Source organism: Mirounga leonina, unplaced genomic scaffold (assembly GCF_011800145.1).
Source record: "Mirounga leonina isolate KUSES-001 unplaced genomic scaffold, KU_Mleo_1.0 Mir_53, whole genome shotgun sequence".
NCBI lineage: Eukaryota > Metazoa > Chordata > Mammalia > Carnivora > Phocidae > Mirounga > Mirounga leonina.
In genome coordinates, this window is record NW_023270807.1 from 80,110,167 (window position 1) to 80,133,501 (window position 23,335).

Genomic DNA, 23,335 nt, shown 5'->3' on the forward strand with positions numbered 1-23,335 from the left:
TAAGATGTATTTCTTCCTGGGCTTACCATTTAGAAAGCATTGTCATTAAAATCTGTGTCCTAAGATAAAGTCTATGGTTTCTAAACTCAGGAACTCTATACTGTAACAAAGATTCATTTCAGAAAAAGAAAATCAAATTCATTTAAGTCATACTGACAACTATTTTCTACAAAATGTTGCCTTTCCAAGCTCAGATCCCTCTATATGATTATGTTCTCCAGGACTTATAGATAATGTACTCAGCAATTCAAGCATTTGCAACATCCACCAGAGAGTGGGCATTTGGAAGCACAGAAAGAAAAAAAAAACACATTTATTCCCTTCCATTATTTGATTTAATCCTCACAGTAATCTCTAATTGATAATATCATTCTTCTTTTATAGGCAAGGAAGATGAAACTCAGAGAATTTAAGTAATTTGCCCAGTCACGTATCTTATTAGTGGCAAATGGGACTTGGAACCTAGGTTGTCTGAGTCCAAGTCCAGCATTTAAGTCTCCTGAGGTGTTATAATCTTATAAAAAATGTTGAAAAGATTAAAATTAAAAGGGGAAATAACAAAACTGATGCACAAAAATCAAGGTTTGATTGTGTTACAGTCTAGTGAAATATAATTTAATTTTGGACTCCATTTTCCCATTGAACCATACCATAACTAATAGGCAATATTCTTTTGTGAATCAGAGCTTCAGCATTTGCATTTTCTTGTGGTTACATTATAAGAAATAATGTGCAATGTTTTGATTTCTTTGTACCCACAATCTAAGACATTCAAAAACAACAAAATTCCACAAAGGAGGAGGAAAAAATAAATCTTAGAGAATTTTGGAAAGAATAGTATCAACTTTTTATAGCAATCATAAGAAAATCATCTACATTCGTATCAAATATCAGGTTTCCAGCACAGGAAAAGAAAACTGCAGTACCTGCCATTTTAAATTACTCCTTGTCATGTTTTTATTCCTCCTCCTCCCCTGGGAGGTTAACGTCTTGAAGAAATATGTGTGCACTCTGAAAATATTTCCTGAAGTCAGTGGATTCCATATGTTCCTAGGGAAACAAATTATTCACTCCGTGGGTCATTCCTGGTGACATTTAGATCTTCTAATCAGTACATTTAGGCCCTATGTACTTTTTATTTTCAGAGCTCTCTTACGTAAAACTACATAGAACTCAAGAAATATTTTCATTGACTCAAACCCTCCCTTAATCTAAAAGAACACACATGAACACACAAATACACTCTCTTTCATACACATTTACATACATAAATATATACACAAAGACACACAATTTTATGTACTTTATAGTTTAATTATATTGGACATTGATTTAAGGAAAGTAAGACCACTATTTCAAACTAAGTAAGTGATACAGTCCTAAATGCAAAGGAAGCATTAGAAATGCACACAAAAATATACTCAATAGCCTTAGTTCACAGAGTTGATCGGAAGAATGGAGGCCAAATAACAAATTCTAAGAGATTGTTTCCATTTGTTTTGTGTGTTATTTTGTTTGCTTGTCTTACAGAAATAAAGATCAAGAGTTGGAGTGTGGCTTTTGCTTTCCTTTGGACCAAAAAAGAAAAAAGTGTAGTTCTTGAAATACTTTCCTCATTTGGTTTCAAGGTACTGCCTTTTTCCTGATTTCTGAAATGCTCTTTAATGATTCTTTTCTTTACTGACTCTGATGTTGGAGCTTCTCCAAACTATTTCATTGGTCCTCTTCTTTGTTAGTCTTAGAAATTTCAATATTATCACAGGCTTCAATTGCCATTAATGTACTATAAACTCCCCAAACATATATTTTATTCATTTATTGTACATATATTTGCTGATTATTTATATGTCCAGAAATTTTGGGACAGAATAATCATGGTCATCACCATCTTACAACTTAAAGTCATTTACTGGAGCCATATATTATATATACATATATATATGTATATATATATATAAAAGAAAAAATAATAATATAATAAAATAACAATAGTGCTGGCAAGGAAGAAAAGTAGGACACAAGTAAGAGAATAAAGTAGGAGGAAGGGAAATGACATTTAAGTTGAGATCTAAAAATTAAGATCCAGTCTCACAAAGATCAAGGATAATCCATTTGAATAATCTGTAATATCTTTGATTTTAAGATGTATATAACTGAATTCTAATTTCTATACAAATCCAATTACCTTGCTTTTTCTCCCAGCTATTTCTGTCTTTGTTAATAGCACCACCATTTACCCAAGCTGACCACCTCAGAAGTCTCTCAAGAATCTTCCTTGTCCTTCACACTTTACATAATCGCTTACCAAATCTTATGAATTCCACTCCACATAGAAGGTGTTTAAGAAGTGTTTTTTATTAATGAATAGTGACTCAATCAATAAACCACCTGCTGATGAAAAATTTCTAAATGCCATCATAAATCTATCTTAATAACAATAGAATGTGTTTCTTCTTCATTTAGAATGTATACTCTGCCTTTCAAAGGAACGTAAACTACTTTTGTTGAACACATCACAATATTGAAGAAAGGAGGAGAGAAATCAGTTCCTATCTTGCCACTCAATCTCAATCTAAAATAGTTTATTGATAAAGGGAAGACCACATTTTTATTTTAGGAATTATTGCTCCTGGGGAAGAGCATCAAAAAGGAGAAAATAATGCTCATCTTTTACTATCTATATATAGAACGCTCACAGATTTATATTCCCACCCATATCTCTTCCCTGTACTACTTGTCTATAGGCTTATAAATCCAACTGCTTACTCAGAATTTTCACTTTAACTTCTTAAACATATATATCTAAAATGAACTTCTGATATTCTCTCCCAAACCCTCCTCCTCCAACAGTCTTTATTATCTGTGTAAACAACAATTCCATCCTTCCAGTTGCTCGAGACAAAAACTTTGGAGTCATTCTTAACCCCTCTATCTTCCTTATATCCCACATTCAATTTTACAGAAAATCTTGTTGGCTCTACCATCTAAGTAGATCCAGAATCTGACCAGTTATCACCACCCACCCCAAACAACTTGTCTTACATCAATATTGTCTCTCTCTCAGATTATTGCAAAACCTTCCATAGGGTTTCTGCTTCCATACTTGCTCCCTACAATCTTTTCTTAAAAGAGCAGTCAGAGAAATACTTTTTGCTCAAAACTCTTCAATGACTATCTTACCTGAGGTAAAATCCCCAATCCATACAGATGCCTAATGTGACCTAGTTCCTGCTCTTCCCTGAGATGTACTCATCTTTGAGCACTCCCCCTTCACTCCCTTTCTTCTTACCACATAATCTTTTTGTTATTTCCTGAGTAGTCTAGGTAAGTCTAGGTAAGCATTCCCCTCAGTGCTTTTATAATTACTCTTTTGCCAGATCCTGGAAAATGATCCTAGATCCTCCCTCTTCCACCCCACCTCATGACTAACGCTTTATCTTCTTCTTAATTAGTCCTGTGCTGGCTACCCTACTTAAAATTACAAACCCCTCCCTGTCTCACACTTCCTATTCCCCCTGCCATGCTTTATCTCCACAGCACTTTCAAGGTCTAAGATTCTATATAACTATTTTTTTTCTTTGTTGACTGTTTCTACTAACTGAAACATCAGTTCTTTGAAGGCAATATATTTTGTCTTCTTCATTGCTATTTCACCAGTGACACACAGTAATGTAAAAAAATATAAATGAACAACCAAAAGGATAAATGAATAAATGAAAAATGTGTATTTATATGTTAGAAATTAGCCTGGAATGAAGATGGGAGACTTGGTCAATACTTGCAAATTAAAAAGAAACCCATCCTCTTTTATGAGCACCCAGAGAATAGATTTTCTACTCTAAATAGAGTTTAGCCAAATTTAAATTGTGGGTGTGGTAGAAAGAGAGAAGTGGGAGGCAAATTAAGGATGGGTTTGCTATGGAGGGGTAGGTAAAGGGAGAAGTGTGCATTGCGACTAATCTGGATATCTGGTTTTTGGGAATTGAGGAGTTTGCACTCAACTATTTCCAAATCCCTGTCCAGCTATTAGGTTCTCTGATTCTACAAAGAAGATAGATACCACCAAGCATCAAGATAAAGATGCCTATTAAAAATTTGGTTAACATTATCTCTAAATTCCCTGGAAGCTAAGACCAAAAGCAAAACACATTGAGTTTAATGTGCATTTGTTTATGTGTTTGTTTTGTCAAGGAAAGCATGCAATTCACTCCACAAAGACAAATTTATCTTACAATTGAACAGTTAAAAATGGACTTAGGTTCTCTAACAAGGGCCTATGGATAAGAGAGTGAACAACATCTTAAAACATAATTTAATGAAATACATATATATACACATACACACACATACATACACACACATAAATATGTATATATATATAAAATCTATGATTTTTTATGGGCTCTCTCCAAATGCAAAGGACATAACATTAAATGAATATATGTTGAGCCTCACAGGATACATAGTAATGTACCTTGAAAGTTTACTTTAATACCAATCCAATTTTCAGCATTTTGCTCCCTACATCCTTACCTTAGCAACATACTTATGACTTATCTTTGCCATCTTAAACAATTACATAGCACACAAGGTTACAAATAAAAGGAGTGCAGGTGGAGGTGCCACAAATTGATTGGTACTTTTGGAGGAAAAGTTGTTGAGGTTCTATCACACCTTTTAAAATATTTTTAGAAAATTAAAATCAAATGTCCAGAAATGATTTTAGAAGTCATATTTCTAAAGTGATCATTTTCTTTGCCTCCCTCAACCAGAAGTGATTACTTTGTGTTATTTTGTTCAGATCACTGATAACTGCTACATGTACTTTTAATTTTTTTCTAGCTTTATTGAGGAATAATTGGCAAATAGAATTGTATATATTGGGGCGCCTGGGTGGCTCAGTCGTTAAGCGTCTGCCTTCGGCTCAGGTCGTGATCCCAGGATCCTGGGATGGAGCCCCGCATCGAGTTCCCTGCCCCGCGGGAAGCCTGCTTCTCCCTCTCCCACTCCCCCTGCTTGTGTTCCCTCTCTCGCTGTGTCTCTCTGTCATATAAATAAATAAAATCTTTAAAAAAAAAAAAGAATTGTATATATTTATAATACAACCTGATAATTTGATATACATATACACTGTGAAATGATTTCCAAGTTGAAAGTAATTAACACATGCATCATCTCATATAGTTAACTCTGTGTGTGTGAGAAATGAGAATACTTAAGATCTACTTTCAACAAATTTCAAGTATATTGTATTATTAACTATAGTCACCATGCTATATATAAATCAGATCTCAGAACTCATTCATCTTATAACTGAAAATTTGTACCTTTCAATTTACATCGCCCTAATTTTCCCCTCTTCTCAGCCCCTTGCAACCCTCATTCTACAGTTTCCTTCTATGAGATCAGTTTTTTTAATCCACATTTAATGATATCCCTTAGTAGTATTCATTCTTCTCTGTCTGGCTTATTTCATTTAGCATAATGCCCTCCAGTTTTATCCATGTTGTCGCAAACAGCAGGATTTCCTTGTTTCTTATAGTTGAATAATAATTCTATTGTACATATTCACACAACATGTTCTTTATTCCTTCATCCACTGAAGGACACTTAAGTTGTTTCTGTACCTTGGCTATTGTGAATAATGTTACAAAAAGCATGGGAGTACAGATATCTCTTTGAGATAATTGATTTCATTTCCTTAGGATATATACCTAGGAGTGGAATTGCTGGGTCATATGGTAGTTCTATTTTTAATTTTTTGAGGATCTCCTTACTGTTTTCCGGTGGCTATACCAATAAACATTCCCATTTTAGTGGGAATGTTTTCCCCACATCCTTGTCAACATTTGTTATCTCTTGCCCTTTTTGATAACAGCCATCTTCATAGGTGTGAGGTGATAATCTCATTGTGGTTTTGATTTGCATTTCCCTAATGAGTGGAGTTATTAAGCACCTTTTCATGTACTTATCGGCCATTTGTATGCCTTCTTTGAAAAAAAAAATCTATTCAGGCCCTTTGCTCATTTTTAATCAGATTACTTGGTTCTTGGCAATTCAGTTGTATGAGTTCCGCATATATTTTGGATATTAACCTCTTATCAGATATATGGTTTGCAAATACTTTCTCCCATTCTATAGGTTTTCTTTTTGTCTTATGGATTGTTTCCTTTGCTGTGCAGAAGTTTTTAGTTTGATGTCCCATTTGTGTATTTTAGCTTTCGTTGCCTGTGCCTTCAGCATCATATCCAAAAACTCATTGCCAAGACCAATGTCAATGAGCTTTTTTCTATGTTTTCTTCTAGGTTTATGGTTTCAGGTCTTATACTCAAGTCTTTAATCCATTTTCAGTTAATTTTTGTGAGTGGTGTAAGATGGGTATCCAGTTTCATTTTCATGCATGTGGATAGCCAGTTTTCCCAACACCATTCATTGAAGAGACCAGCCTTTCTCCATTGTTTGTTCTTGACACACTTGTCAAAGACTGGCTGACTGTATATTCATTGATTTACTTCTAGGCTCTCTATTCTGTTCCATTGGTGTACGTATATATTGTTATGCTAGTGGCACACTGTTTTGGTTACTATAACTTTGTAATATAATTTGAAATCAGGAAGTGGTGCCTCCAGCTTTGTTGTTCTTTTTCAAGATTGCTTTGGCTATCTGGAATCTTTGTGATCCCATATGAATTTTAGAATAGTTTTTTCTACTTCTATGAAAAATGCCATTAGAATTTTGATTGTATTGAATCTATAGATTGATTTGGTTAGTATAAGACTTTTAATCTTCTAATACAGTCCAAAATCATTATTCACAGATTCTGTATTTGCAAATTTGCCTACTCACTAAAATTTATTTATATTCCCCAAATCAATATCTGCACTGCTTTCCCTGTCATTCATAGACATGTACAGAACAATGAAGAATTTGAGTCTCTAGCTGGCACATCTCCCAGCTGAGGTTAAACAAGGAGATGCCCAGTCTTCTCATTTTAGCTCTCATACTGTAAGCAAGTACTTTTTCACAGTCTACTTAATACCTTTTTAATTTTTGTGCATTCGGTTGGTGATTTTGCCATTTTATTTTATTTTACTTAAGTTTTTACTTAAATTCCACTTAGTTAACATACAGTGTAATATTAGTTTCAGGTATACAATTTAGTGATTCAGTACTTCCATACAACATCCCGTGCTCACCACAAGTGCCTCCTTAATCCCCATCATCCATCTAACCCAACCTCCGACCCATCTCCCCTCTGGCAACCACCAAACTAAATTCAAAATGGATTAAAGACCTAAATATGAGAGAGGATTTTGCCCTTTCAAATAATCACCAAGTGCAGTATTGATATGCTGTTTAGTCTTCCTTAGTGCAAGAGACTGTGATGTACATTAATGGAGAAAATGTGTGCATGGGTTAAGCTTTGTTCAGGCATGAGTTATCATGAGAGTGCTGTTGACCATGAGTTCAATGTTAAAACCAAGAATATATATTAATTAAGATGTCTTTAAGCAGAATGAATAAAACAAGGTTATATATTGATCAGTTGTCAAAACTATTGTGACCAGAGGAACATAACACTGTATTTCCCTTAGGAGCAATGTTCAGTATTTGCTAATTCAGTGTTTGCCATGACTTTATACAACATAACTACCATGAATAATGAGAATAAACGTATATAGTCAAAGTATGAAATACAAGCTTTGGAAAAGACTTTTGAATGTAAAGCTTATACAATGTCACTAGGGCTACCTTGCTAGATACAGTCTAGTTAAAAGATTTCATAAAATAGCTGCATGTCTCCATGTTGTTAATCATTGATGTTTCTAAAGTATTAAAAAGAACATGTATGTAACTCCTCCCTTGATCTTCGCACTCCCTTCTATTGGACAGCATGACAGAGGGGTATCTTTCTAAGCAAAATTTGCAAACTTCTTTGGCAATTTTATCTTTGAGAATAACAATACTAAGCCACCAGTAAAAATATATTACACGTAGTTCTGTAGGCATTAGATCAGCTAGTATAACTGGAAACTTGAAGGATTTTTCTTTATTTGTTTTTATTTTCAGGGATTTTGGAAAGGGAAGAGGACTTGAACTCAGAAGACTTATGTTTGGAATCTTTCCTCCACCACTTTCTAGCTATAGTTACTCTATTAATCTGAGTCTCTTTATGCAAGATAGAGAAATATCTTTTTCACAAGTCTATAGTCAACATAAGAGGAAATTATATAGAGAGGACTCTGAGAACTATAAGGGTTATACAATCATGCCATATCCAATCTAATCTACTGGAATACTTATGTCTTAGTCATCTTCAAAGGTCTAGCCTTCGTCTTCATCATTCTTGATTTGACTAAAACATTTTACTCTACTGATTAACTTCTTCCTGAAACAATCTCCCTTGTTTTTTAAGAGACTGCATCATCTCATTTCTGTTCCACCCTCTTATAATTGTACTTTCTTGGCCTGTTCTGGAAGGATCATGGTTTGAGGAAGGAGAAAGGATAAGGGGAAGAGAGAAAGAAAGAAAAAATTTCTGAGTCAGAAACCCCAAGTTCAAATAAGACTCCTCTGGTATAGAACCTTATACAAGTAACTCCTTGGTTTCTAGCTTTCTTTATGTATAAATTTATACTAAAAAATATGTACCTTATAGGATTCTTTTGAGTGTTAAATAAGTAGCAGAAATGATTATGTTCCCTATGAGATGACTAAGTTGAATCACACCATGCCTTACATTCTGGTTTATTTCAGTCACTACAGGCAGGCCAGCCTCCCTGTGCATCAGATGGATTTCTATTCTAATTTGGATATGTATATCCCCAAGTCTAACTCAAGCTTCCACATCTTGTCAACACTCAACTCTTGTACTGTGCCCTCTGAAACTCATGGTTTGTCACCATCAATAAATCCAATATTCTCAACCTCTTCTCTATTAACTCTCTTCATTATAAGGTCCAGCTTATGTTACATGCCTCTCAATTGATGGCTTTTTGTTCCACTCATAGGGAGGAGTTAGATATTCTCTCTGCTCTTTATTGCTTCTTTCAACCTCCCCAGAATTATAGCTACTTCCAAGTACATGCTATCAGACTCTGATATGTGATAATCCCTCCTTGTTGCAAATGTCTATAATCTTTCAGGTCACTCCCTCTCATTTAGTGAGTACTTTATCATCTTTCTCTTTACCACTAACTCTATATTATGTTAGGTGATTTCAGTGCCTGTTCAACACTTGGGTACTTAGTTCATTGACCTCCCACTCATTCCATGTAATTCCTGTGCCATAACCTTGAACCAAGCTAAACTATGTAATGTTTCCCAAATATGCCCTATGTCTTCCAGTCTCCGAAATTTGCTTAAGCTCTTTCTTTCTGTTGATGGAGCACTGTCCTTTTTCATCTCTATCTGACAAATTTCTACTTATCATTCATTGCTACCCTAAATGTCATTTTCCTCATGCAGTCTTTCTTGAACATTTAATTTGGCTGTGAACTTTCCTTTCTTAAAATCCTGTGTCATTCTTATTAGAGTTAGCCTTTAATTATACTCTTCTGTATTCTTTCCTTATCCTCCTATGTCCTATGCAGATGTTTATTATTATTATGGTACACTTTTAGCAGCAGGAGCTACTTTTTACCTATAGTGGCTTTCTTTGATAATCTAATACAGCCATTTTTTAAGTATATGCTCAAAAATCCATGTTTAAATAAAGAATTATAACTTCACTACTATTAATAATTAAAGTGTGTTTAATCTCAGGGTGCCTGGGTGGCTCAGTCAGTTAAGCATCTGACTCTTGATTTTGACTTCTGTCATGATCTCAGGGTCTTGAGATAGAGCCCTGTATTGGGCTCCACACTCAGTGGGAAGTCTGCTTGAGATTCTTTCTCTCCCTCTCCCACTGCCCCTATCCCTCATCTCTAATATAAATTAATAAATATTTTTAAAAAATGTTTTTAATCTCAATAGACTGCTTGTTTCCATAAAGACTATGGAGTCAGGCAAAGGGCTAGAATAGCATCTTTTTTGGATTTGAGGGCCTACAACAGTGTTTTTAATTCAAACAACTTTTGTTAAATGGATAGATTCTGTTCTGTTTTTTTGGTCAGAGTTTCCCATGCTTAGCACATTTGAAGCGAGACATGTCCATGCAAGAGGCAAACAACCTGCAAAAGTCTTGTATGAAAACAATAATCCTGAGTAAAAGTGGTGGCAATTCTCTAAAACTGTAATTCAAAACCTTGACTAATTAAAAGAATCATCTGCAGAATATTGTAAAAAATATAAATGCCTAAGTGGCATCCCCCACATACTAATTAGAATTTCTGCAAGTGAGACCAACCACCTGATTTACAATCTGGGGATGAGATAATTTTGGAAACATCTCTTAGAGGAGGCGTGGCTCAGAGCTGGTTCCATTTCTTACCAGTATATATGACCTCTCCACTCCATTCAAAGTGATTATGTATATATTTTTTTAAATCTGAGTATGTGTCATCTATGCATTGAATAAGAATCTAGGAAATATAATTGAGGCAGAATAGTTGGACAAATCTACAAGTCAGTGATTATTACAGGTAAGTATTTTAAAGGTGGATAATTTAATGTGGACCTACTTCATTTAAAATATATTTATATAATATTTATAATGCAATTTTGATATATGAAAATGAATTTCCAATTTGGTGTGTTTCTTAAGATTGGCTGAATGCAAAAAGAGTAAGAAATGTTAGTTCATATGTATTTGATACCGTCTGTTCTTGGCTTGTTATGTATAATTGTGTCATATAAATAGGTCCAAGCCAAGTAAAGATAGTTTAGCTATGTAAAAGTACCGTGACAGCTCAGAAAGATCATTTAAGGTCACATAACATAGCCAATTGGAGTTTGTTTGTCAATTGTGGGGTTAATCACAGTGGAATAACACTTTTACTTAGCTAATCCACATCGCCTCCATTTTCAGAGAAAACTGACAAACCACACCTTGTTCTCAGAAAAGATTTAATAACTAAGAACTGGAATGAGATTGAAAAGCCAAGTTGTATTTTTCATATTAAAATTAAAAGCTTTAGACAAGGGGCAAAAACACTAGGCTTTGTTGACTCAACTGTCTAAATTCTTGAATTAATTCTACCACTGAATTGTTCTGGGGAAAACAAAAGCTGTCTTTTTAAATACGCCTGTTTTGAACACGGACAGTATTTTTTTATTTAAATAGTAATTAATAATAATAATTAAAGACAAGGGTGAACCCATGCTTCATATGTGGTAGGCATACAAAACTCTGACCTACAAAGACAGAGCAGAAATCATTCATTCAGCAAAAATAATTTGAGCATCAAAGCACCACAAGAGGCACTCAGAAGAAAAAAATAAAAAAATAAAAAGACTCTCCCCACCCCTAGCACTTGAGACTCATGGTCTAACAGAGAAGGAAGGAATATTAAGAGATAAAAAATAAATATATTTATAAGTCATCTATGGTATAGTCATCTAACATGAGATGAGTTCTTGGCAGGCTTTTGTAGCCATAAGAAATTTTAAGAGAGAAAATTTAGTTGGGCTTGAATAATAAATGGAAAGATGAGCTGTGGAAAGCATTCTAAGTAGTGTTCTGGAATAATAAACATCATTTTTTTTTAAATCACAAGACTTTGAGTCAATTGAGATCTTTGAAAGCCAGTTAACCTTTTTGAACCTCAGGTTTCTCATCTGAGAAATGGGAACAATAGTAATACCTACCTATGTCTTATAATTATAGGAAGGATCAAATGAAATAATGCCTGCAGAAGTGCTCTGGAAACTGCAAAGAGCCATGAATATGCTACAGTCTTGAATACACTTTTAGTTGGGGAAATGATGTAAGTGAAGACTCAGAGGCCCCATGAGCCTGGTGTATGGGAGGAGTGTTGACAGTAAGAAGACTAGCTCCATTGGAGTGGAAAACTTATTGGGAGTACTGTGAAGTCAAGTTAACAGATATAATTAGGGTCAAATGGTTTTGTTTGCAATCTTAAAAAACTATTTGGCATTATTTCAGTGGGCAATGTAAAAGCACTCTTAAGTTCTTACAGTTGAGGACAGAGGGGGCAAATCAAAGCTGAATTATTTTCTGCCAAAACTATGCAAATGGACCAAATGAGGAAGAACAGATCAAATAGTAAAAAACTACAATATCTTAGAAATGATTTGATAGCAACTTGGGCTAGAATATTGTCTATGATAATGGAAAGGAAGGACTTTGTGATGACAGAATTAACTTGGCTGAGTAGCTGACTTGTTGCTGAAGTGAGATATTCAAAAAAAAAAAACACCCAAAATCTCATATTGTTGCTGGGCCATGAATAGCAATGGGAAATATAAAAATAATATTACGTCAAATGTTTAAGGGAGGAAAGTTATTCCATGCTCATGGATTAGAAGAATTAATATTGTTAAAATGTCCATACTACCTAAAGCAATCTATAGATTCATTGAAATTCCTATCAAAATACCAAAAGCACTTTCACAGATCTAGAACAAATAATGCTAAAATTTGTATAGAACTACAGAAGACCTTGAATAGCCAAAGCAATCTTGAGAAAGAAGAACAAACCTGGAGGTATCATAATTCCAGATTTCAAGATATACTACAAAGCTGTAAAAATCAAAATAGTAAGGTACTGGCACAAAAATAGACACATAGATCAAAAGAACAGACTAGAGAGCCCAGAAATAAACCTATGCTTATATGGTCAATTTATCGATGACAAAGGAGGCAAGGATATACAAAGGGGACTAGACAGTCTCTTCATTAATGCTGCTGGGAAAACTGGACAGCTACATGCAAAAGAATAAAACTGGACCACTTTCTTATACCATGCACAAAAATAAACTCAACATGGATTAAAGACCTAAATGTAAGACCTAAAATCATAGAACTCTTAGATGAGAACATAGACAGTAATTTCTTTGAATACAAATCAAAATTACAATGAGATATCTCCTTACACCTGTCAGAATGGCTAGAATTGAAAAGACAAGAAACAACAAGTGTTGGAGAGAACGTGGAGAAAAAGGAATCCTCATGCACTCTTGGTGGGAATGTGAATTGGTGCAGCCACTGTGGAAAACAGTAGGGAGACTCCTCAAAAAGTTAAAAATAGAATTACCATATGATCCAATAATTCCACTATTGAATATGCACCCAAAGAAAACAAAAACACTAACTTGAAAAGATATATGAACCCCTATGTTTATGGCAGCATTATTTACAATAACCAAGATATGGAAGCAGCCTAAGTGTCCATCCATAGATGAATAAAGAAAATGTGATATATATACAGTGGAATATTACTCAGACATAAAAAAAAGGATGAGATCTTGCCATTTGTAACAACATGTATGGACCTGGAGGGTATCATACTAAGTGAAAGAAGTCAGAGAAAGACAAATATCATATGATTGCACTTATATGTGATATCTAAAAAACAAAACAAATGAATAAACAAACAAAAAGCAGAATCAGACCTATTAATACAGAGAACAAACTGAAGTTTGCCAGGGGTGGGAGGCATTGGGCAAAATGGGTGAAGAGGAGTGGAAGATACAGGCTTCCAGTTGTGGAATGAATAAGTCACAGGGATGAAAGGTAAAAGGTGTTGTGTGTTGTGTGCTGACAGATGGTAGCTACCATAACATATAAACTGGTTGAATCACTATGTTGTACACCTGAAATTAATGCAATATTGTATGTCAATGATACTCAAAAATAAATAAGTTAGTTAATTAATTAATTAGTTAATTAACTGAAGGGAGTAGAGAGCCAAAGAGGCAGGGAACAAGGAGAAACGGCAAAATAATAGTTTGCTTTAATAACAATGAGATACATGGAAAAATGAATGTAAAGTTCGAGTAAAATAAAAATATTGAAGTCATAAGTATGGATTTGATAAAGGAAATGCTGAGAACTTGGATTTATTTGTATGAGAGATAAAGGGCATAGGATATGCCTATACCTAGGGGAATTGGTAAGAATAAGAATGCTTACTGTTGGCGAGGATGTGGAGAAAGGGGAACCCTCCTACATTGTTGGTGGGAATGCAAGCTGGTGCAGCCACTCTAGAAAACAGTATGGAGGTTCCTCAAAAGGTTGAAAATAGAGCTACCCTATGGCCCAGCAAGTTCACTACTGGGTATTTACCCCAAAGATACAAATGTAGTGATCCGAAGGGGCACATGCACCCCAATGTTTATAGCAGCAATGTCCACAATAGCCAAACTATGGAAAGAGCTTAGATTTCCATCAACAGATGAATGGATAAAGAAGATGTGATATATATATACAATGGAATATTATGCAGCCATCAAAAAATGCAATCTTGCCATTTGCAACAACGTGGATGGAACTAGAGGGTATTATGCTAAGTGAAATAAGTCAATCAGAGAAAGGCAAGTACCATATGATCTCACCGATAGGAGGAATTTGAGAAACAAGACAGAGGATCATAGGGGAAGGGAGGGAAAAATGAAACAAGATGAAACCGGAGAGGGAGACAAACCATAAGAGACTCTTAATCTCAGGAAACAAACTATTCCTTTCTCTCTCCTACTAAATAATGCCCTTTTTTTCACAGTGCCACCTCAAGGTGGGTAGGGACATTTGAAGAAGAAACAAAGAAGGCATTGCAACCCTCTTTAGCAGGGTGGGAAAATTTACAATGGGTTCAGGGAGCATTGCTAATTGTGGAGGTCAGAGGACGGGGGAGCTTGGTGAGGTGGAACATGGGACTCTTTCACAAAGAATCAGGTATTTAAGTGGGAGGAGAACTAATTTTTACAGAATGCTAGTTAGACAACATCATTCTAGCTGCTTTATATATATATATCTTAGTGAGGTAGAGAGTACTATTCTCATTCTTTGAAGAGCCTCACAGAAGTTAAATAATTTGCCAAAAGTCAAATACCTAGTATGTAGCAAATATAAAGATTTAAACGTGTATATGCCAGACACTAAAGTCTTGATCTTTCTCTATTCCACTCTTTACTTATCTGTAAAATAAAATTAGGGAACTAGATATTCTCTAAAACCCCTTCCAACTCTAACATTTTCTGTATCTCCATTATATAAGTACATCATTGGACAGCTCACCTTATTCATTCATTGATGGTGAAACAGGGTTTTTAAATGGGCCCTTTGGGTGTGCCTGGATGGCACAGTCGGTTAAGCATCTAACTCTTGGTTTCGGCTCAAGTGTGGATCTCAGGGTCATGGGATCAAGCTCCACATCAGGCTCTGTGCTCAGCGCAGGAGTCTGCTTAACATTCTCTCTCCTGTTCCCACTGCCCCTCCCTCCCACACTCTTTCTCTCTCTCTCAAATAAGTAAATAAATCTTTTTTAAAATAAAAATTAAAAAATTAAATGGGCCCTTTGACTGGTACTCCCAGTGCCTGATCTTCCTACTTCTTTTACTTTCTCTGGAACACCTCATCTTCACACTCCTTTCATTTAAAAATGCATCCTTATGTGCTATGGTGAGCGCTGTGAATTGTGTAAGACTGTTGAATCACAGACCTGTACCTCTGAAACAAATAATACATTATATGTTAAAAAAAAAAAGAAGAAGAAGAAGAAGAAGATAGCAGGAAGGGAAAAATGAAGGGGGATAAATCAGAGGGGGAGATGAGACATAAGACACTATGGACCCTGAGAAATAAACTGAGGGTTCTAGAGGGGAGGGGGGTGAGGGGATGGGTTAGCCTGGTGATGGGTATTAAAGAGGGAACGTACTGAATGGAGCACTGGGTGTTATAAGCAAACAATGAACCATGGAACACTACATCAAAAACTAATGATGTAATGTATGGTGATTAACATAACATAATAAATAAATAAAAATAAAAAGAAAGGGAAAAAATGCATCCTTAATTCAGTAAATACATCATATTTAATTTTGAAAAAAAGTTCCTTGTCTGAACCTTTGCCTATTCTGTGAAAAGGACTTAGCAGGGTCAGACATTAAATGAGAAATGATTCAAATGGTAATAAACATATGTTAGGAAATTCAGGTGACACTACTTTTTTTTTTTTTTTCACTCCACGGGTATAAAATACCCAAAGTGTGCTTTAGGAATTTGTATTCTTCAACAAAATTTTCATAATAAATCATACCTACAAAATTATGGAGTTAGAAGAAATTTCATGAGACTCTACCCAAATCCTTGCATTTTACAGAGGAAATAACCAAGCCACAGAAACATTAAGGCAATAAGGTATTCAGTAAACACATGGGCTTTGGAATGAGACTGTCAAGACTGAATTTGGCTTTTAATAGCAGTGGCTTCTGTGTGATTCTCTGATTCTCAGTCAACTCATCTGGGACATGGGGATAATTACAGTACCTACCTGAGATGATTACATAATTTAATGTATACAAAGCACTGACCATAGTACCTGACCTGGATTAATTGCTCAATAAAAGTTATCATTATTACTACTATCGGCAGCAGCAGTAGCAGCCTGGTTATTCAGGCCTAGTCAGAAGCAAAATTCAAACCAAGGTCTCATGAGTCCTATTTCAGTATTCTTTCACTTTAGTTTCAAGGTACTGCACAGAATTTTAAGTTAACGATGCACATGAGTAGGGCCTGAAGAATGCCTTCTTCCTGGGTACCTCTCTCAACACTGGAAAGTCTGTCTTCATAAACATCACCATATATGTACTTTCTGCAGCCCTGCTCTTCCCACAGTCAATTAGGATGAATGTCCTCATGAAAAGGCAACAGTAATTCTTTGTCACAAGTGCAAATAGCACTATTACAGAGCTGATATGATTAAACACACAATCATTTGAAAACAAACTGAAGTTGACATTCTTCATTGGTCTGGCTGGCTGTGGCACGACAGTTCTCTAATCCACCCACAGCCTTCACATGGTAACAGTGATAACTCTCACTGGCACAGGGCTATACAGTTTTTAGAAAATCCTTCACTCACATCTTCCCATGTGATTCTCACACATTGCTATGTAGCAGAAAGACAAGGTATTATTACCTCACTTTGTAGATGAGAAGAGTAAAGCTAAGGAGTGACTAACTTGGGGTGACCCAGCTGGTAAGCAGCTGAGCCTGTCTACTCAAACCCAGAAATTCTGTCTTCAAGTGCCTATGTGCTCTTCCTGCTATAGAAAGCACACGGCCCTCAGCTTGATTACTTACAAGATAAAGTGATTCTTATTTTCAGATCAGGTTCAAATACAAAAGAATTCTCAGAGTAACTGAAATGCACTAGCATCCTGTGAAATAAGTTAGTACACCTACAGAAGTATCAGTCTGGTTTTCCGGAGGGTCAATAGTTGCTCTGCTACCAGAGAGAATTAGGTACTTATGAAGATAGAGCTGAGAATCTTTCTTTGTGCTTAGAAGCATACACAGTAAACTTCCCAGTGAAAAAAAGAAACCTGACAGAGCAAGCAAGCAATGGTCATCTTTCTAAGTTATCAAGACTTCTGTGCAACATCTGATTCTGCAATCTGTCATTGCTCAAAGCCAAGAAATGAAGAGACAGTGGGAGTCCAGTTCTTTGTAGAAAGCAGTGCAGTTGTTGGGGGCTTTGTTCCCTTCCTTCTGCCAAATGGGATGGGACTCTGGCAGCAACACTTTGAATAAATCCTAAAAACATTTCTAAGGGCCAAGAAATTACTTCATTAGGGAGAGAGAGGGAGAAAGAGAAGGAGGCGCCGGATCCCTGGAGGAATCAGTTTACGTGCTGTGATAGGAGATTTGATTATCTTTATCTGATTTTTATAACTTCAAATGCTATTGGTCTCAAAATACCCAGCATTTTAAAGATCTCTGATTCACTTTTGAACCTGGTGACCTGTCTCTACATACTGGTTATAAGTTCAATTTCCCCCACGTAATTCAGTATGCATTAGCTCCACATTCCCTAAGAGTATTATCTTGTCTTTTGTTAAGTAGCATTGGCTTTCATTTTTTAATTCCTCAATTCTAACTCACATTTCAAAATCCAGATAAAATAATCACAGCAGGTTATAGGGGGAAAATGTTGAATTTAATATAGGCAGACTTGAATTGAGGTCCTGTCTTTTTATTAATTAAATGTACAGCTGTATCAAGCTTGATTGTATCAGGCTATTTTTATCCTTTGTTCAGAAGGAGGTCAGTTTTATCCTTTGTTCAGAAAAAAAAAATCTTTATTTCTAATTTCTAAGGCTTTAATATTTTCTATAATTCTATGATTTTCTGACTTCCAAACAATCCTCAGGAATTCTTATGTTGCCAAACTGAGGTGGTATTGCTCAGTACAATACACTCTCCTTGCACTCTGATAGGAAAGTAAAAGGATCTAGAGTCTACAGCTCATACAGCTAAAGCCATGTTTTTTTCAAAGTATTCCAATCCAGGTGAATTAAATAAACAGAAACAAAATCAATGAACATGTTATGTATATGTTCATATCTTGCTTTAACTCACAACTTGGAAGAATGTATAAAACAATATGGAAAAATTACAATATCAAAAAATTAAAATAAGGAAATTGTGAGTAGAACAGAAGGTCAAGACCATAAGGAAAGACAGAACAAAGTCATGTATAGCTTGATAAAGTCTATATTGTTATTAACATTGACATTCAATATGTCAGTCCTCACACCATTTTACCCATGCTTAAAGATCACAAAATTTGTATGGGGTAGTGAAACTATATTTATTATATTCAAAGTCATATATTTTCAAATATTTGTGGTCTCTTCTTACAAAAAAATATATTGCAATCAGGAAAAGCCCTGTCACACCGTGTATTTCCCAGGTCCTAGAACATATTTGAAGCATTAAGGATTGGACAATTCTACGTGTCTTACGAAAATAATGTATTCTCTGTACTTTCTAATGCATATGTACATCTGATCCACACTGAAATAGGTTTTCAATCCAAGGTTTGGATCTTTATTGAGTTGTTTTTTAAAATATAACTTCCAAATGTATGTTACTGTTTGATTCTTTGACTGAACTAACAGCCCAGAAGATACAAATCAAGTAAAAGCTTGATGGCCATCTGGTGGAGATCTTACAGAAGGTGTTCATACTTTGGGCAGAGCCTGGCTTCTTTTCATAAAAACTGGTGAAAACTGGGTGTGGACTTCAACCCTGTGGACCAGTTCTCAGGCATGACATAGAATCCAGGAAGTCTGGCTGGATCAGATTTGTTTTGCAGAGCATCGGACAACAGATGTAAGCCAAGGAGTAAGCACTAATATTACCACAGGGATTACCAGTCACTACCAAAAGAATATTATTAAACAGAAACAAATGTAATGATAACAGGAAAGAAAGCAAAAAGTCAGGACCTAAAGGGATCACGAACTGGTCAGGAATCAGAGTGGAAGGTAGGATGTAGTGAAATATTTATGATATTGCTATCTTTGCTGTGCATGAATGAAGCAAGGTTGCCAGAATCTTTTTTTTTTCTTTTTTTTAATTGAATGATAGGTAGATTAGTCAGCTTAAAGAAGGATTCGGCTGTATGTTTGTCACTGTAGCTATCCAGTGGAGATGACAAAAATGTCAAATCCTCTTAAGATGTTCTGGACCATCTGAGGTCACCTTAGTACCATTGTTCTGGGAGAATAAAAGGAAAAGCCTTCTCAGACCCTTCAATAATTTAAATGTAGATTATCTAGACAAGAGGAATAGCCATTTTTGTCAAATTTTGTTTTGAGAGACAGTTCATAAGTCTCTTCCATTTTTCCACATCTTGAGCACAGAGGCACTTTCTATCATTTTTCCAGACTATCTTTTCATGTGTGTTTGTAAAATGAGGAACCTCGAAAGACGAAGACTGTGTTTCCCAAAGCAAAAAGCAGGTTTGCCTACTGCCTTGTATAATAAAAAGCATGTTTATCTTCAGAGTAAAAGACAGGAATAGTTACATCTATTATAAAAGATTCAGGTTCCCTAATCTCAAGACACCTCTAGTTTAACACCAACTGCTGTATGGACCGGCATTACCTAATATTTGCACTGTCTTGTGGGAACTGGGGTGTGGGGAACCAGCACAAGAAAATGCTGATACTCTGGCTATTGCTATTGCTGATAAGATCATTTGTTTCTGAACCAGAAGTCTTGTATCTTCTGCCAGCATTTATGTAACTGTGACAGGCAAACTTATTAGCTTGCAAGGAGTATAAAATTTCAAAGAGAATAAATATAATTTAAAATAACTTGCCTATAAAAGAGCCATCTTAAGATAAACTCACCTCTGTTAACTACCTCACCTCTGTTAACTACCTCTAGTGAGAAGCAATACTTCACCACAGGCTTGGAAAAACTTAAAAGTTTAGACTAACCACTACATGTACTTTATGTGATATTTGTCTGTTATATTTTAGACACCAGAAATATTGGCTTTACCCAACTTTACTTCAGAAGCCTATGCATACCTACTAAAACTAAATCCATCCATACTTAAATACATATTGAGTACATTATCTCTACCCTAAACAAGATTTCCCCTTGGTAGATAAAACTTGGGTTTAGAAATCTTATGAGTTTTCCCCTTTGATTTTGAGTTTCAAAATATACCTCACTTATTCTTGATTTCTACTCCAATTTGCATTTAAGTTTTTTTTTTATAATGAAGATGAGAAAATTTTATTGTGTCATAAGTAGGCAGACATTTAGAGGGACATGGAATCCTTCTGTGTTTTTTTGTTTTGTTTTGTTTTTTGTTTTGTTTTTATTATGTTCAGTTAGCCAGCATATAGTACATCATTAGTTTTTGATGTAGTGTTCAACGATTCATTAGTTGCACTTAGTTTTTATTTATGTCCTCAAGATGTCCATTTGCTAATCTCAAACAGTAGCAATTATAATTGAATTATATCAACTTATTGTTTTTCAGTTATCATCTCTACATTTGTCTAAGTCAGTATTGTAAGCCTTTTGTTAAAAAGTCTGGGAAATATCAACCATGTCTATATGGTACCTTTTATAAAGATCATTTGGAATTTTTTAACTCATTTTTTTTTAAAGATTTTGTTTATTTATTTGAGACAGAGAGAATGAGAGACAGAGAGCAGGAGAGGGAGGAGGGTCAGAGGGAGAAGCAGACTCCCTGCCGAGCAGGGAGCCCGATGCGGGACTCGATCCCGGGACTCCGGGATCATGACCTGAGCCGAAGGCAGTCGCTTAACCGACTGAGCCACTCAGGCGCCCCTTTTAATTCATTTTTTAAAGCACTTGCTAGCATTTAATGAACCTCCCTCTGTGTGGCTTCAAGCTACCAGGACATAACCCCCCCCCAGCCCCCCCTTACCCCCAGCCACACACACACACACACACACACCCTTAATCTTCTCCTCAGCTCTCCTAGTGAAGAATTTGGTTTTCATGATGATAGGCTGTTTTGGGAGCTATCCCTTTCCCAAAACCTTATATTAGCTTAATCTTACCACACTTATGATAAGAGCAGCTCTAGTCTTGTTCTTGGCAGCATGTACCTGTGTCTGCTCACTGACCAAGGTCCACGTTTATCAAGGTTGAGAGTTGGGCAGAAGCTCTGGTTCCTCTTAAAGTGGTAATGCCTCATACCAGTTTTTCCAAAGTAAACTGAGTGATATTTGTCAAAGTTGATCCTGTGGTGATGCATGCCACCAGCATTACCCTGGCATCCTGGGTGCTTCCAGTGCTTGCCAATGTCGCTGTGTCCATGGCTCACATGGCCCCAAAGTTTCCGAATCTTTCTCAGTCTGGATGGCATGTTGGCAGCCCAGACAAAAGCGTTTAATTCATTTTTAAATGTTATCAGCATTGTATCTAGATTGGGGCAGTCACCCCGGAATATAGTTAGAGAAAGATGCAAGTGGAGAGGATGAGGGGTCATAATATGTAAATATGAAAGAAACAACAAAAGGTAGGGATTTAAGTTGAATGTTAGGCAAATAGGCAAAAGGATCAGTAAATTCCAGAGAAATCCGGAAGGGGCAGAAGTGACAGAGCAGGTGGTAGCCTGAGGCAGACATGCTAGTATATCCCAAGTTTAGATTATTGTGTCTTATCACTTTAATGTTCCAAACAACTTGATCAGTACAAATGCACCACCCTATTCACTTGAGCAAATCTTTGCCAACACTCAGTAAGTTTCAATTTAAACACATCACACATCTGTTTACATTCAGTAGAGAAATCTGAGAATTTTCATCAGGATATACAAAAATTGAGTCTGGAAGTTTGTGGTCTAACAAGTCCTCCTACTCAAAAGCAAAGGCATTATTGCCAAAAAGGCTGTTCGAGCACAGACGAAAGGACTGAGGTTTCAGAGATGATGGGAAATAGTGTGCCCATCCCAACTAATCTATGTTAAGAATCAAGCTATCTTTCTGGCCACACCAAATTGGCCAAGACCAGATTTATGTGCTTATTTAACTTGGTGTCACAAAAAAGATGAAATGTTTATTTTAATAATTATATATTGGAATTCACAGTTTTCATTTTCTTCAAGACTGCATGATAGGGCCCTGGGTAACAAGCAGGATTCTTATTTCTATCAATGGAAATTTTCCCCTAGAAATTACATTTTTTTAAAGACTTATTTATTTATTTGAGAGAGAGAGAGAGCAGTGGGAGCAGGGAGAGGGAGAAGGAGAGAAGCAGACCACTGCTGAGGGTGGACCCAGCCATAGGGGTTGATCTCACAACCTTGAGATCATGACCTGAGCCAAAATCAAGAGTCAGAGGCTTAATCAACTGAGCCACCCAGGCGCCCCTAGAATTTACATTTTAAACTAATTTTCTTTTTAGTTTATAATTTTTCACTCTCTGCTATTCATGCAATAAAAGTCATTGATCACTTACTATATTTAAAGCACTTTACTCACCACAGAGTACCAAATGATGAATAAAACAAAATCCCTGCCCTAAAGGAACTTAAAGTAGGCAGTTATCTTTGGAAACAGACCATCATAGAAGCACACTCAAATTGCCACTCCAACAAAAATATTTAGGTTGTTAGTTGGTTTAACTTACTACATTTATTAAATGATTTGACCTATCAAAATAAAAAATGTTTATAAATATTATATTTACATAAAATATATTTATATATGTTTACATATGTATGTTAATATACTTTTGCAAAGTTGAAAGTGAAGCCAAATTACAAGTGGCTAGACTCATTCTTGTAATTCATTGTTATTAAATTGTAAGGTACTAGAAATAAAAAAAAAACTAGCCTATATTAAAAAAATAAGAGCAATAATAACTTACGGTTTTTCTATAACCACTATAATCTTCATTCTTCAGTCATGCATCCAACACTTTGACTTGGTCACT

At 35.6% G+C, this 23,335-nt stretch overlaps 1 pseudogene; it reads right to left on the minus strand.

The window, feature by feature from the left end:
• Positions 1–16,831: 16,831 nt before the first annotated feature.
• On the minus strand, positions 16,832–21,898 carry LOC118001361 (annotated as a pseudogene).
• Positions 21,899–23,335: the final 1,437 nt, after the last annotated feature.